This window comes from Rhineura floridana, chromosome 2 (assembly GCF_030035675.1).
Source record: "Rhineura floridana isolate rRhiFlo1 chromosome 2, rRhiFlo1.hap2, whole genome shotgun sequence".
Classification (NCBI taxonomy): domain Eukaryota; kingdom Metazoa; phylum Chordata; class Lepidosauria; order Squamata; family Rhineuridae; genus Rhineura; species Rhineura floridana.
This window is the reverse complement of record NC_084481.1, coordinates 80332076-80349385: the sequence shown is the minus strand read 5'-3', so window position 1 is coordinate 80349385 and position 17310 is coordinate 80332076. Positions and strand designations below refer to the sequence as shown.

Sequence of the window (17310 nt, the reverse complement as noted above, 5' to 3'; positions counted from 1 at the left end):
ATGGCAATTAAAATGAACCATGGTTTGATGTCCCGGTTTGTTAAGTAACTAGAATTAAAATAAACCACAGTTACAGAGTTCATACCTAACAGGAAACTGTGGTTCAACCAAAAGTGAAAGCAGAAGCTTTCGCTTTCTTCCTCTAACATGAGAAGGAGGATGGAAGAGAAAGGGGGAGCTCAGAAGCCCAAGCCTCACCATGGCTCATTCATGATAATTTAAACCAGGTATGAGTAACCTGTCGTCCCTCAGGTGTTGCTGGATTACAATGGGAGTTGCAGTCCATCTAGGGTAGCCAGGTAAAGAGGACATAGCTCATGCACCTTTAATTGTTGTGTAGAAGTGAAGATTTCAGCAGGTGTAACTTGCATGACAAATTACACCTGTCCAAAAAAACCTTTTTGTAAATAACTATTAAAGGTGCAGGAACCCTCTCCTCTTCTTCACCTGACTAACCTAGATGGACTGCAACTACCATCAGTGTGGCTAATGATTAGGATTAAAGGAGTTGCAGTCCAACAATGTCTAGGGGACCACAGGTTCCCTGTCCCTGAACTAAACCATGGTCATATTTTGTAGACAGGTACAGAATGCTACAGAAATTTATTATTCATTAAATAATGAACAGAAAGAAATATTCAACTGACTTGGCTGGGTTTTCTGAGAAGTGTGGCTATTTAGGCCCAATTGCCTGTCCACCACCTACTTCAGGACACTTACATCCATCCAGTTGAGGAGGCCTAGGAAACAATGTCAGTGCATCGCCAAGATTGCCATTTTCTATAGAAGATATATTCAATGCTCTTCTAAGCTTTTGTTTGAACAATGTCACTATGGAAACAGATCTGTGATGCCCTGCACCTTTACCAGCACTTCTCTATTTAAATGCTCTTCTTGAATTCTCAACAAAGCTATTCAGTGAACCTTAACTAATCTAAGATTCTGTTCAGATTCTCTCTTCCCTCCCTCTGCCTTCAAAAGACACTTTCCCACCATCATTCCCAGAGTTCTGGCACAAATAACCTGATTCCTTCAGGTCTTAGCGCAAGATCTTTAATGTTCTATTAACTACCACAAAAGCAAAAGTGGCATTATTTTGAATTTAAACTTTTTAGTTTGGTTAGAAACTATTCTTCACTGCTGATCCATGCGCATCTATATTTTCTGGCTGATACGCTTGTTTTATTGTTCAATCATAAGTTTCCTTACTCATTATAAACACATTGTATTACACTTGTGATGCTGCCCTCGGCTCCTACTAGGAGGAAGGGCGGGATATAAATTAAATCAAATAAATAAATAAATAAAATACATGACACTGATTGACTCAGCTGATGCAGCGGCATGGAATGTTCACTTGCTCAGAAAGCTAAACAGTTTACAGTCCAGCTTCTGTAAGGAAAAGTTGGTTGACATTAAAACTTCAAAGAAAGCTAGGCTCATGACTGGGAAGAAGTCTTGGCAAGAGGAAGAAGGAAAGGTACATAGTAAGACATAGACTGAGAAAAAGAAACCTGAAGTAAGGTTAGGTGTCTTGAGGCAACAAGGGAAAGAATTAGGGAACTGAAGCAAGATTAGGAACTAATCACCGAGGGGACACTGAAGAAATGTCATAACGGTCCCAAGGGTCTGTATGCTATAGAGATAACAGGTGAAGGTAGGTATGCTATAAAGTGTGGGAAAGGGTCAAAACAACAGGCAGAGGGGATTAAGGAACAGATTGCTAGGTCTGTCTCACCAAGAATTCTGCCATTTGTGACTTCTTTTGTTCCTGCAACATTGTGACCTGTCAATCCCACGTGGGCAATTACAAAATATTGATTTTGTTCTTCAGTTCTTCAGATGCAAGCTTTGAGTAAAGATGGGAACGTCAATTCTATCTAATGGTTTGGGAGCAGCTTATACTCTGGGCTCCTTTGGGAGGAAGGGCAGGATAGAAACTGAATGAATGAATAGATAAATAGACTGCCAACACCCAGTCATATTACTATATCTATAAATGCCAGTTGGAATTATGTACCATGTCATCTTATAGGGGGCAGGAAGCTTGCTCATCACATCCTTTTATTAATCTAATGACTATTCTATAGCTTCCACAAATATGTAAAAATATTTTCTTGTGTTTTTTTCAGAAATTATGTAAAACTGAATTTATATATTTAACTCATTCATTCTATTCCATTTGCAGTGAATAAAGTATAACTTGATTGAAAAATTAACCATAGTTAGAATTAATTAACTCTAGCAAGTCAGATTTTGCTGAAGCAGGTGTTGCCAGACATTACCATTTTAATTAAGGACACTGAATAACTGCATTATATCAATTTCTTGGAATGCAGCAGGATTACTAGGGTTTGCTAGCAAAAAGGTTGAAGAAACTGGTGGTTGTCTTTCTAATGGCAAAAGTTACAATTTTCCCTTGTACATATGATCTGAAATTTGGGTTGGGCAATGTAAAACTGCTATGCAGAGTAACAAGTCAAAAAGATTGTGCAACTTGCTTTATTCAATTCCTGCTGAATTGCTAACAATCCAAATTTACATTCTTTTAGTCTATATCTAAAATTAGCTTTGGTTGGTCTCCTTTCCCCACAACAGGGTGTCTCTGTTTTTAATAACCACATAACATGTAGAATGTCATTAAGGAAAGCTTTTCTCATCACTGCATCTTGGTCCTAAAAAAACAGCACCTCTTGAATTTCTGTCTGTCATGCAGCTCTTAAAAGCATGGGATCATTGCCAGGGTAAAAAAGGTGGCAACTCTAGACACTTTCATTTACAGAGGCAGTACAGAAATCATAACAGCAATTAAGAAAACATACTAAGGGCTTAGAAATCAGAAGACAAGTAAAAGGAAACAGCAATCTGATTTTGTTAATATCAAGAATATAATCAGATATACACTTATACCTGGGTTTGCCTAACTGAATTTAGTAGGGCTTACTCCTGATCAAGTTATAAATGCTTGTAGAGCTTTCCCATAACTCATTTTTGAGGAACAGACTAAATATATTTCACATCCAGAAATAATAATTTCAAAATAAATTTAAATGAATAAGAGCAGCATGCCCATTGTAAGGTCTGGCTTAGCAGCCACCACCAATCCTAGATAAGTCAGTTTTGCACAACATGCAAGTTCATTGCATCCCTGTGCCATTTGCTAAATGTTCATCCCTACTTCAAAGCTGTCTAAGCCCCCACTTCAGTCCACAAGCACTCAAGTTTCTTACATTTTTCTCCTAAAGCTAAAAAGGCTAAAAAACTTTCCGATATATTTTAATAAAAGCTGAGATTTTCCACATTTTCATCATAAAACTGGCAACTTCAGGCTAAAAACAACAACCCCATAACAATTTCTGATCCGTGGTTTAAAAAAACTGGAAAAGTTGATACCTCTGCACTCCACAAGCACAATGAGAAAGTAAACCACTAGGGCTTGCTGAAAGATGATGAGGTATTTCATCTTGGTTTTCTGAGGATTAAGAGAGCTTTCATTTGTGATATAATGCTTTTGCACAGTTTTCCAAAAGATACTGGCCTTCTATAGAAGTTACTTACCACAAAGCTACTGGTTTTTAGCATGGCAACTGGAACGAGTAGTATTGATTTGCTGCAACTAGCTTTAAATAAAGCTGCTTTATTAACCCTTCAGCCTTCCACCATAGCTACATCCCACAGCCAATCTCCCTGCCAAAAAGATCTGGATATTATATCACCACTACAATGCATAAGCAGTGGCACACCAGCCAGCATATTAATCAAGTTGTCATCAGAGTTTTAAGGCTGCAGGCATCTTCCAGAAGGAGAAAGAGAGAGGCTAGGGTAAACTAATGTAACTAGGATGAATCCCAAGAGTCTACTTTGATTTTAAAGGAGACATCAGACTCTCAACTTTTCTTATGGAATTTAAATTCAATTCACAACTTCAGTGAGAAGCAATTAATATGCATGACTCTATATTTGTAGCAGTGGGAGGAGGGGATGAAACCCTTGCTATTTGCTGCAGCCTTTGTGACATTTTCTCTATGTCAAGCTTTTAGTACAGATCCCTCTCATTCCATATCGTACAGTGGCACATACATTTGTGGTGCTGTATAAACATTTACCCAAAAAAATCTAGTACGAAGAGTCTCAAAGTGTGATGTGACCTTCCTAAAGAGGCTTCAATAATTACAAGAGAAAGATAGAAACTTCTTCTTAAGCTTTTTTGTAGATGACAAAACTAAGCCAACTGGCTCCCAGTTGAGCCATTCCACCACCTCCTCTAAAACAAATGTATCCCTACCCCACACCCTCTCACTGATGGTGCTGGGCAATCACTTTGTTTGTTCATGTCTTCACACATTCCTAAAGGAGATCCAACACACTGTTGTTCTGAAATCACAGATAAAAACACAAGGTAACAGATTATACTAGACCCTGAACCTTAACCAGCCAACAAATTCCATGTTTTGAACTATACTTAAAGGAGATTCTAATCTGCGTGGCCTCAAAATAAATTACCTCATGTGTAAATGGCAGAACATCCAGAAACTTTGGTAAAGTACAGAGTGATGGCATGATTTTAAGGCTGTGAAAGGGCTTGATCCCCCCCACTATGAAATATGGACATCAAGTACCTATAAGCAAGAATGTATTATCTAAGATTGTCAATAATTAGCAAGAAACAGAAAATAGCAAATGGGGCGGGGAAGGTTTTAAGGTTCTGCCCAGTAGCAGGTGGTGTGGTGGGGCAGCAGTGCTCACCTGAGCTCCAGTCAGTCATGCCGCTGCTAGTTACCAGGTGGTAGGGGGGCAAGGCACTGGTGAGGTCATCAGTGGCCCTGCCAGTACATTTGCACTGCACCAATCTCTAAGGACATAAGAATAATAGCCTGCTGGATCAGGCCAGTGGCTCATCTAGTCCAGCGTCCTGTTCTCACAGTGGCCAGATGCCTGCAGGATGCCCAAAAGCAGGGCCTGGGCACAACAGCACTCTCTCCACCTGCAGTTTCCAGCAACTGGTATTCAGAAGCATACCATCTCCACTGCCTTGCCCTTCCCCCTCCTGGTAAGCAGCAGCAATGCAACCAACCAACCAAGGTCAAATGAGAGGTGGTGCCACACCATACCATCCACTACTGGTTCTGCCTCTTAGAGTGTTCCTATGAGTCCCCTAAGTAGGATGTGCTTGGGAATGTACACAAAGTCCCCCTTTCATGTCCTCCCATGCACTTTACTTGAGAAACACAACAGCTTTTAACCTCTCAACCCTATAAAGAATTACAAAAATAAACTCAAACCAATGAACTTAAGCATGATTACCTCTGCATAGAGGTATACTCAGGTATTCAGTTCAAACAACCAGATTTGAAACAATACAACGTGCCCCTGCCCCCCCCAATCAAAGGGAAAAGCAAGATTAAGTGCACATACCAACAGCAATTATCCCTTTTTCAAGTCACTCTCTGAAAAACTACTATCTGTCCTTAGCCTTAGGGACCAACTAAATGTTATGTTACTCACAATTTGGGGGGGGGGGGAGTATTTAAACTGGCTTCCTTTATGCTGGGGGCAGGAAAGTAACTGTGGACTCCTGATCCAGATAAGGGGCTTCACCATGTTTTCTGCTGAAAATCATCCTCTCCCTGTTTGCAAACAGCATCTTTGTATTCCAATTGTAGCCAGGAAGGACAGGTTTTCAGAAGGAAACCAGAGAGGGGACAAGATCTAGATTAAGAGTTGCCAGGTTCAGGGCCTGAGGGTTACCAACTGTACTCTTTTAAGAGTACATGTACTCTTTTTGAGATGGTGTAACAGCATACTCTTACTTTTCACTTATCGAAGCCAAATGTACTCGTTTTGAAATGACAAAATGATGGTAACCCTACCTGAGACTGATCCTGTATCTTTAGGAGAAGAGAAAGTCAGCCAAGTGCAGGTGTTCTTGCAATACTGTAATCGGAAAAACCACAAGGTGGAATTCTCCCTTCCCCCTGCACAACTTTTAAAGATACAGAAGACGTCTTGGAGGCCGGGCCAAGAGGTCTTCTGTATCTTTAAAAGTTGTGCAGGGGGAAGGGAGAATTCCACCTTGTGGTTTTTCCCATTACAATGTTGCAAGAACACTTGCACTTGGCTGACTTTCTCTTCTCCTAAAGATACAGGAACAGTCTCAGGCCTGAGCCTGGCAACCCTAATCTAGATTAGGGCACTATGGTTGTTTTTTCTACAAAATTTAAGTGGACACTTTTAAGCATTTTTAAGCACAGATCACATTGCTTGTAGTTTGGTCCTTAGTTAACAACTTACTCTCCATCTACTGTTAAAACAATTGGGTCAACAGTTTACACTACAGTCACCCAGAATTCTACAGTTCAGATAGGCCAATAGACAACTCAGCCCTTTTAGAACTGGGTATGTACAAATTGTGGGATTTTTATATAGGGCCCCAACCAACACCATGAACCATGTGGAGAGATGAGTTATGGGAGAAGGTGGTGTCATAAATGCTGTGGTACCAGTTAAGTATATTTATATGTACACCTACAATACAGGAATTGGGCATCAGGCCACTGACATTGATGGAGCGATAGATTCTAAATTTGGAAAGTAATGCCACTGGTCTGGTATCCAAAATATGCTAATATTTGCTGATTGTGGACATGGGTACCCATTTCACATCAAAAGTATACTGTGAAAGGGAATTAGGAATCACAATTGAGGAGAGCAGTTGGAAGGAAATGTGGGGTAAATTCCCATACGTATAATTAGCAAGCTCCATTAGAGAAACAGCATTGAAAATAATCCAGTGATGGTAACTGATCCTGCTTTGATTAGTGCATATTACCAAAATGGGGTCTTCAGAATGTTGGAGAAAATGTGGAGGAATTGGCTCATACAAACACATGTGGTGGGACTGTGAAAGGGTAAATAAATTCTGGGTGGACATTCAGGTGGAAATAGGAAAGACTATGGATCAGATTTTGTGGCTTACTCTGGATCTGGCCTTGTTAAATTTGTTTTATAAATGAAAACTTGGATCTGCAAAGTAAGAAGCTCATTAGTTTTATGTCAATAGCTGCCCGTCAAGTGAAAGCATGCTGCTGGAAGGATTTGATGAGAGTGTCAATTGATAGATGGTATAGGAAAGTACAGCAGATTGCATTGTTGGAAAAGTTAACACAAAAGTTAGCTGGCCAAAGGGGTGGGGAAAAAAGGTATGTTCCTGATATGTTGGAAGCCATGTATTTTGTTTACTTTGAAGGAGGAAAACCAGAGAGGAGTCCCTAACTGTTTTACGAGACTTTGGATGACATGACCATTCTTCGTGTTCTAGAACAGGAACGTTGGAAATCCTCTCTAGTTGATATAATTTAATGTGAATATAAAGGACTGAGCGTGGGAGGCAGGAGGAGATGGATTTTTATCTGTTATGATTATGTTTTGAAAACTTAATAAAAGAAAAATTTTTAAAAGCTAGCTTAAGAATGACAAATCAGTGCAACATCTGACCTAATGATGTCAAGAAATTAGGACCTATGATATCAAGAACATCCATTTTTACATCTTGTTTCACATGCACAATTAGCTCTACAGTACAATTAAAACATTCCCACAGTTAAAAAATGAAGAATAGCACCTAACAATGATAGCAGCAATTATAATTTCTTGCCGGTAACATTGCTAAAAAACTGGTAAGATTTATCAGCAGGATAGCAGCTTTCACATCCCATTGAGGTCAATGCAATTTTCCTAAATCATAAATCAAAGCAAAGGTCCTCCTCAAAGGAAACCCAAAGAAGTCAAAAGGATTTTGACAATACTAGCAACATTTGTCAGAAGGGTTCTGCACATCCTTGGGCAAGATGTAATCCTAAACATATTTAGTTGTAACTAAGTAAATTCATCTGAAATCATGGGGCTTATCCTCAGTTCAAGATATGTTTGGCAATGTAAGATAAAGTTCACAAATTTGGATTTGCATGATATATTCTAATGACAGAATTCTTTTTCTAATACAGAATTGTATGTAATAACCATGAATTTAGAATTTTAAAAAATCCTACATAATTCTAAATGCTGACTTTAGGTAAGCTGATGGGTGACAAGATTACAAAATGATTAAACAATGATTAGAATGCACTGCAAAGGACCTGTGTACTTCTATCAGCTAAATTAGGTCACAATGCTGAACAGATTATTGGGGGAAATCATATATTAATTCCTACACACTGCATGATAGAATGCATTGTTTTAGTTTTTATCATGCAGCCAAAATCTGCATCAATTCATGAGCACAAAAGGATATTCTCACTAAAATTTCTGGGAAGGGACTTGCATCCAGTGCAGGCCACTGGAATTCATCAAAATCAATACTTTAAATCTTTTAGGTTTGCTAAAGTAATGAACAGGAAAGACTTTTAAGGACTTTTACATGCCACCCTGGGCTCCTGCTGGGAGGAAGGGCGGGATATAAATCAAACAATAAATAAATAAATACATGTGTAGCTTGATATGGAACACAGATCACTTTAAAATAATTATTCACAGTGTTCTAATATTTGTTTTTTTTTTTTTTTCAATAATTTTTATTCAGATTTTCATAAAACATACAAGACAAAATCATAAAACATTCAAAGACAAAAAACAAAATCAAAAATAGTTAAACAAAAAGAAAAAAAGAAAAAAAAAAACAAAAATAAAAAATAAAGAGTAAAATATTGACTTCCCATTTGTCAAAGATCAAATCAGTTATAAGTCTATAATATATAACAATCCTGTCTCTTAAGTCATATTATAAAATCACTTTCCTCCAGTAGTTATCTTACTTAATCATCAAATCTCATAAACATTACTTTATTCTTTCCACAAAAAATCAAAGAGAGGTTTCAATTCTTTAAGAAATATATCTATCAATTTTTTTTCCAGATAAGCATATCGATTAATCCATCTCATTACTAATTATGATAATCTTATTGTCATAACCATAGTCAAAATAAACATTTCAATTAATCCATCACATCAGAATCTGTTAGGTTCAATAATTTCAGTAGCCATTGTTCTATTATCTCTATTAGTTCCATTTTCCATCTTCCATCTTCAGTAGTCTTGTTAAGTCCAGTAATTTCAATATCCAATCTTCCATTATCAGTATTCCATAATAATCTTGCTGTCAAAGCCATAGTCATATAGTAAGAGTCTGATGGGAATTACCTCTATCCCAAATATTTTCTTGCCATCCATTCTGAATAGGTTGCTGAAATACTGCTGTAAAATCATATCTCTGTTCTTTTTTTCAAAATACACTGGGTCATCTCTTAAAAGTTTTTCCATTGTCACATGGCTGCAGTTAATTCCATAGATTTTCTCTATATTGGGCTCCATCACATCATTCCAGTCCAGAAGATTATCCATGCCATTGATAACTTTATCTCTAGAATCTTCATTCATTTCTTCAGAGATAACATTGAGTTCCAAACAATAGATTTTATTTCTAAAGTCCATAGACTCCAAATCTTGTTCCTGTTCCACGTTGGTTCCAATCTCCGGGATCTCCTCTCTCACAGGGACCCCTATTCCAGTCTCCAGGGTCTCCTCTCTCACAGGGACCCCTGTTCCAATCTCCGGGGTCTCCTCTCTCACAGGGACCCCTTCCAGGGTCACCTCTCTCACAGGGACCCTTATATCTTTAATCTCCTGCTTCATTTTACTCAATTCAATTTTCATTATCTCAATCTCATCCATTATTTTCTGAAACATAGTTATTTCCAGATTTTCAGCCACTTTCTTAATTGCCATTTTAAAAGAAAAATATAGGAAAACCACTTCTTATTTCAGCAACAATTGGGTTAATTCTCCAAACTTGGTGACATCACAGTATAAACAGAGCAGACAGCCTTATCTCTCCAATAGTTAAGTAAACAAAATGCAGTTCCCAGGATCGAAACAATTAATGGCAATCGTCAAGAAACAGATTCGTCAAAATAAAATAGACCAAAAAGAGAGTAGTCTCAAAACAGTATAATATTTTTCAAAATAAAAATCTGGAATAGAAATCCCTCTTCTGTGTATATCTTTAGAATGCAAATCCAGGACAGCTTTTTGCAACAAAAACAGAGATAAGCTATTAATTAGTGCGTAGCAGAGAGAAGTTATGGCTCCCCAGTGAGATGTCAAAAACTGATCAATCTGGCAAATCTCTTTTAAACAGCAACAATTTAAGTCAAGTAAAAGAAAAATATAGAAAGAAGGGTGCTTGCCTGTTAGTGCGTTCTCTCTTAGAAGATAAGATGAACGTTCGCTTTAACAGATAGAGCTTGCTGTTGAAAATCCGTCCCACCTTCGTCGGCTGGACCTCGTCCCATAAATTAATGAGATCTGGTCGTCCCAACAAAAATAGGCTTTGAGGTTAATCTCTTCGTTTCTCCCTACCCGGGAGAAGTTTAATCAGTCAAAAAAAAAAAGAAAAAACTGACTGATATATCTGAATAAGCTTCTTTTGAGGCAGGAGCCCGTCTCAAAAGCAGGCACAGGCTAAGTCACCCTTCCCGGAACACAGTGTTCTAATATTTGGAAATACCATTCTATGTCCATTTCTTCCAATACAACTTAGTATATAAGGAACAAATATTAAGCTGCAAATGCAAATTAAGTTTCAATAATTTAAAGTAGTTTTTTTAAAAATTGTCTACAATTATTTCAATTTCTTTTCCCCACTATTCCCAGGGTCCTGGATAAACATTGCCTGTTTCACAGTAAACATTTCATAATGGAATGTACATGAACTACAAATTTAGTACTCTAGTCTGAGCAAATGTACTTTTCTCTTTTCCCCCCTCTTGTTTTTTAAAATTATCCAACCAAGGGTAGGTATATGTTTGATTTGGGCACTAAAAGAGTGATCAGCACTGCTTTACCCCTCACACTGACTAAATTGAAAAAGTTGAAATTAGCTAGAAACAAAAAGGACTTGCAAAGCAGTTATAGAATAACAGGACTGGAATGTCAGCAAATCAACCCTGGGCATACAATGGTTTGCTAGCTACAACATATTGCACAACTGTGAAATTAAAAAAAGAAAAGAAAAAGATAACTTATTCTTTTCATTCCCAAAATTTCAGTAATCCCCACCCCGCATTAAATTCCCTACCCAGTTTTCATATTGAAATTGACGTTTTGGAGACTGTTCTTCTATTACAGCTGCTCCCATATCATCCTGCCAATTAACTGAGATCATCTTTAGCAAAAGCTTTCCTCTGGATGCCCCCCATCACCTGAAGCGAGATTGGTGGCACCTAGAGAAGAGGCCTTAGTAGTGGTGTCTTGCTTGTGGAATTTTTTCCCCAGGCAGGCTTGCCTAGCAACCCACTTATCTTTTCAGTGCCAGGTGGGTGGAAACATTTTTATTCTCCCAGGCTTTTAAATTTGAATTGCATACTGCTATTGCTGCTGCTATATTTTTATCACAATTTTCACTTTTCATTTTGTATTTTTATTTTCATATACACCGCCCCGGAAGTATGGCTGAAGAGCTGTATATGCATTTCTTAAATAAATAACCATGTAGATTCGAGACCCTCAAGTTCTCACTTTCACTTCCAAAACAGTTCCAAGTTGTCCCATCATCTAAGAATTGGGAGCAATTTAATTGCCAGAAACAATCAACTGGTGGTGATGGTAAACTTGCAAAAGCAATCACACGAGCATATGAATAGGCACAGCCTGGTGGTAATATACAGAAACCTTTCTCAACAATCCAATGCATATTCATTGACTGTACATCAGGCCCCCAGGCTGGGGGTTAGCACCCCTATTTTAGAGCCATTTCAGATGATGGGAGGAGAGAGAAGGATCGCTAGCTAGCCTCTCCTCTCACTTACATTACAGCACTGCTAGCTTGGAATGATGAAAGGAGATGGGAAAGCCTCCAGTTCACCTACCTAAGCAGCCATTCATCATAGCTGCTGCAGTTGTGTTGAATGGGCAGGTTAAAAGTCAAAAAGACCCACTCCCCTCACTCACATTGTGGCAGTTGTGGGTGAAGAGTGGCCCTTCAATTCAGAGAAAAAGAAGGAACAAATCCAGTCTCCCCCCCCCCATGGGTCACTTGACATACACATTATCTCACCCTTCACCCTTGTCAACAAGCACACTGCTAGTTAATATTAACAGTTCACTGAAAACCAGCCCAAACCCCTATTGCAGAAGAAGACTATACTGTCTGAGGAATACAACTGGCATGCTGAATAAATATTTGGTGACCAAAGCTGAGTAATCTGATTCCAGTAGAGAGATACAGAACAAGGCAACTGTGGCTACTGAAGGGAAGAGTAAGCCCAGTTCCTGGCAAGCAAGTCACTGCAACTGTGCAACCTTTATAGACAGCTGTCACACTATGGGGGAAATTAGCGATACTCACATCACTGACATAATAGTAAATAGTAAATTCTTGAAAACAAAGATAAGGAGAGGGACATTGGTATGGAGAAAATACTTTGCAACATAGTACAGCGTTTATACAGATTTACAAGATTCATCAGAAAATTCACTTGGCAGCACATACACCTTAAGTTTTGTTACAATTAATAGCCTTTACCTATCACAAGATAGTAAGGCACCAAATGTGCAGCCAGTAACAGCACAAGCATTGTTTTCAGCAAAGTAGTAACAGAATTGGTGAACACTTGAGAAGCACCAGGAGCAGCACATAAGTGGAATGATGACAGCCCCAGCATGGAATGTTAAAAGGTGAGGTTTATGGTGACTTTCCACCCACTTCCTGCTCCTGCTAACTTAACACTAGCTTGATCTTCAGATATTATCGTGTGATAATACATCTCCCTGCCTTGGAGCTTCAACTGCTGCTTTCTGCAGATGAAGATGCAGTGAAAACAACAGGAACAAGCCAAGATGGTTTTGTTTATAACAACTGGCAACCCTATGTTGATTCACTTGACATTTTATTACCAGTATTTCCGCCTTTCATCTGTGTCAATATATATATTCCAGCGATAAATTCAACCTTACGCGAACCCCCCTGGCCGTTATTGGAATCATTCCTAGAAGCTCTCCAAATTAGATTCCCATCTTACCAGCTGCTTCTAGGTGGTGATTTCAGCGCCAGGATGGGACCATTCTACCCTCACAGTGATGTTATTTTTTACAAACCACTGACGGATACCCAAACATCGACCAGGCCCGTCAGCGACCATGCAACTAATAAGCATGGCTTAGCCCTTTCTCAAATAATTCAAAAATTTGCCCTGGTCTGTCTAAACGGTTCCCCCTTGGATTTTTCCAAAGGATCCGTTACTTATTTATCAGGAATGGGGGCTGGCTCAGTAGACTATTTTCTAGCCATCTTTCCTCTAATAAAGAGGATCAAAGAACTTAAAATCCTCGTGAGACCAGAAAGTGACCACCTCCCTCTAAGGTTAACTCTCATACCCTTCTTTAATAAAAGTACTTTCATTCCAGGGGTTCCAAAGAAAAATCTTTCACATAATTATAAATGTCTCAAATGGTCAGTCAAGATAGGAACAAGAGCCCACTGCTTATTAGCATCAAATCCATTCCCTTATTTACGTCAACTAATTATAACAAAATCCCAGAACAATCTATGGGCTTATGAATCATTAATAGACCAGCTTAGCCCACGGATTACAGCCCTAACGGTGGCTTGGGTTCCAGCCCAACCCAGATCCTGGTTCGACAAAGAATGCAGGCTCTCGAAGAAACAACTTACTAAACAAATCAAAATATTTCGTACCAATAATCACCCTGCTATTTTCCAAGACTTGATAATACAAAGAAGATCTTACAAAACACTACCCAAAAACAAAAAACATTCTTATTACCAGGCAAACTGGAGGGCCCTGGATAATGCAGCCCGAAAGGGAAATGAGGCAGTCTTCTGGAGATGTCTACAGGGGAAACTCGACCCAGAGAATTACACCCCGATGCCCCCTATAATACAGGGGGTTTGGCTAGTCCACTTTAGCTCAATCTTTGGCAGTTTCCATTCCTCTAAAGCCGTAGACATTCCTGAAGTATTGACTGGCCTCCCGCTCTAGCCAACAGTCACCATTGAGGAAATCACAATGCTCGTGTCCACCTTGAAAGCAGGGAAAGCTCCAGGGGAGGACATGTTACCTCCCGATTTCTTCCTTCAAGATTCATCTTGGTGGGCTCCATTGCTTGCAGCTCTTTTCACTTACATAAATAACACTGGCAATATTCCACAGGGCTGGCTTACTAGTATCATAGTCCCTATTTATAAAAAGGGAGACCCTACGAAACCAGCCAACTACCGACCAATCAGCCTTCTGGATGTTTCATCGAAACTTTACGGCCATTTGCTATTAAATAAATTAAATGAGTAAGAACAATCTAACCTAATAATTTATGAAGAACAGGCAGGCTTTAGAGCCAACAGATGCACTATCGACCAGGCCTTTATCCTGCATCATTTAATAAATAAAACAAGATCTAAAGTGTGGCCATCCCTCTATATTGCATTTGTTGACTTTACTGCGGCCTTTGACACAGTCGATAGAGGGCTTCTTTGGCAGAAATTGGCCCAAACAAACATTGATCAAAGGCTTCTCTGGCTGATTAGAGCCTTCCACCAATCTAATATGATCCAGGTCCGCCTGGACCAAAGTGGTTCTCTATCACCCAAAATTCCAGTCCACAGAGGGGTGAAGCAAGGTTGCACACTTGCTCCCTTCTTATTTAACTTCTTCATCAATGATATGGTAGTGGCACTATCATCGCCCACCTTCTTCCCCCCCTCCATAGCGGCCAAAAAGATTTCCATCCTTTTATATGCCGACGATGCGGCTCTATGCTCCTTAACCAAAACTGGCCTTAAACGAATGATCTTAAAATTAGAGGAATATTGCCACTCCCAGAACCTAACGATAAATCAATCTAAATCCAAAATTATGGTATGTGGCAAATTTATGAACACCAAGAATAGCTGGTTATTAAACGGGGTTCCCATCGAACAAGTCTCCACCTTCAAATATCTTGGAATTCATCTATCCAACAGGCTCTCTTGGGCTCCGCAGCTAAAGGCAGCAACTTTAGCGGGTTCCCAAGCCCTGGGCCTAGCTAAGAGGTTTTTTTCTCCCAAGGTGGACAATTTATCCTCCCCATGTTCAAAATATTAAAAACCAAAATACTCCCGAAGATTCTATATGGATCAGAGCTGTGGGGAACATCCGCTAGAACCACCTTAGAGCCAATACAAAATTTATTCATAAAACAGGTGCTAGGCCTCCCAACGGGGACCCCGTCTCCCCATCTTAGAGCAGAGTTAGGCTTACCCTCAATTGCAGCACGCATCGATTTAGCCCACATCCGCTATTGGCTTAGAATCTTCAATATGAATGACTCAGCCTTGGTTAAACAATGCTGGTATGAACAAATGCGGTCTGGTGGATGGGCAACAAACTGCCAGACAATACTTTCTAAATATGAACTCTCCCAAGCCAAATTGTTAGAATTAAACAGAGTTGCCCTCCAAAACTGGTTTTTCGACTGCGATGCTTGCCAGGATCGGATGTCCATAGTGACAGCTCCCTTTTCATCCTGGTATCCCCATTTCAAACTCAATCATTCTATGTCCAACTATTTGGGCACGCTCGACAGAGCTAATATTAGAAGAGCATTTACTGCCCTCCGTTTTCAGGCCATGCCTACAGCTTACTTAGAAGGCCGATACAGTGGCATACCAGTGGCCCAACGCCACTGTATATACGGCTGCAAGGCCATAGAGGAGTTAGCTCATTATTTACTCCACTGCCCACTCTATGAGGATCCTACACGGAAGTTTTTATCGTCTTTCTTAGATGTTTTAGCCCCTTGCTCCGATAGGGAATTGGTTAATATGCTTTTATGTGATAATTTTAATTCAGTGACCATCGCAGTAGCCAACTTTGCTTTGGCTGCTCAAAAACTGAGAGAATCCTTCGTTATAAAATCTAGTTTAAAATAGCCACCTGATATTTTCCACAACGCTATGAATTTTTAACAAAAATGTATGTATTTGTATCTGTGCATAAGGCCTATGGCTTAAAGTCACAATAAAGACTAAACTGTAAACTATTACCAGTAAGGAAGGACAGTGACTCAGTGGTAGAGCTCATGCTTTGCTCAGTCTCGGGGCATTTTCAGGCAGGGATGGGAAAATCTCGTCTGACACTCTGGAGAGCTGCTGTCAGTCAGTGCTGACAATACTGAGCTATATGTGCCAATTAGGATTGTCAGGTTCAGGGCCTGAGACTGATCCTGTATCTTTAGGAGAAGAGAACATCAGCCAAGTGCAGGTGTTCTTGCAACATTGTAATGGGAAAAACCACAAGGGGGAATTCTCCCTTCTCCCTGCACAACTTTTAAAGATACAGAAGACCTCTTGGAGGCCGGGCCTGGCAACCCTAGTGCCAATGGTATGACTCAGTATAAGGCAGCTTCCTATGTTGCTAACATTAACTAAGGCTGCAATCTAGTACATATCTACTCTGAAGTAAACTCCATTGGATTCAATGGGACTTGCTCCCAGGGAAGTGTGTACTGGATTGCAGCCTTAAGGAATGGTTAATATAGCACTTTGATCCGGACTCAACTACTAATCAAATCAACCACATCTCTCCAGTAACTCCCAGGAAGCAAAGTATTTTATCTTTATAGGTAGCTCATGAGAACTGGATCAGGCCATCTAGTCCAGCATCCTGTTCTCACAGTGGCCAACCAGATGCCTATGTGAAGCTCATAAGAAGGCCCTATGTACAACAGCCCTCACCCCATTGGCAATTCCCAGCAACTGATACCCAGAGGCATACTGCCTCTGACAGTAGAGGCAGAACATAAACATTGTGGCTAGGAATCACTGATGGCCTTATCCACTGTGAATCCGTCTAACCCTCTTTTAAAGCTATCCAATTTGATGGTCATCACTACATCTTGTGGCAGCAAATTCCATAGTTAACTATGCACTGTGTGAAGAATTGATCTTGCTGGAATTTGCTAGAATATTCATATATTATTTCTTGGTTTGTGAAATACTAAAAAGACACCCACTGATATCAGCTATGTGCCTAAAATTGTTACTACAGTGTATGAGATGCTCAAATATGAGATGCCAACTGTATCCAAAATGGAGCATTATTGAGATACCTGAATAATTCAATATGCTTATCTCTATCTAAACCAGAGCTTGGAAAAGTTACTTTTTAAAACTACAACTCCCATCAGCCCAGAGCTTGGAAAAGTTACTTTTTTGAACTACACCTCCCATCAGCCCCAGCCAGCATGGCCACTGGATTG

At 39.6% G+C, this 17310-nt stretch overlaps 1 protein-coding gene across 2 annotated transcripts in view; it reads right to left on the bottom strand.

Annotated features, from left to right (window-relative positions):
* MYLK (myosin light chain kinase) overlaps nt 1–17310 on the bottom strand; it is a 323824-nt gene that overhangs the window by 299165 nt on the left and 7349 nt on the right. The window contains exon 1 of one of the 2 annotated variants that reach the window (XM_061609074.1): nt 3559–3662. The exons of the other annotated variant lie outside the window; for it this stretch is intronic. The gene's annotated coding sequence lies outside the window, so the exon portion shown is untranslated. Of the gene's footprint in view, nt 1–3558; nt 3663–17310 lie in introns of those variants that run through there. 2 annotated transcript variants of the gene reach the window in all.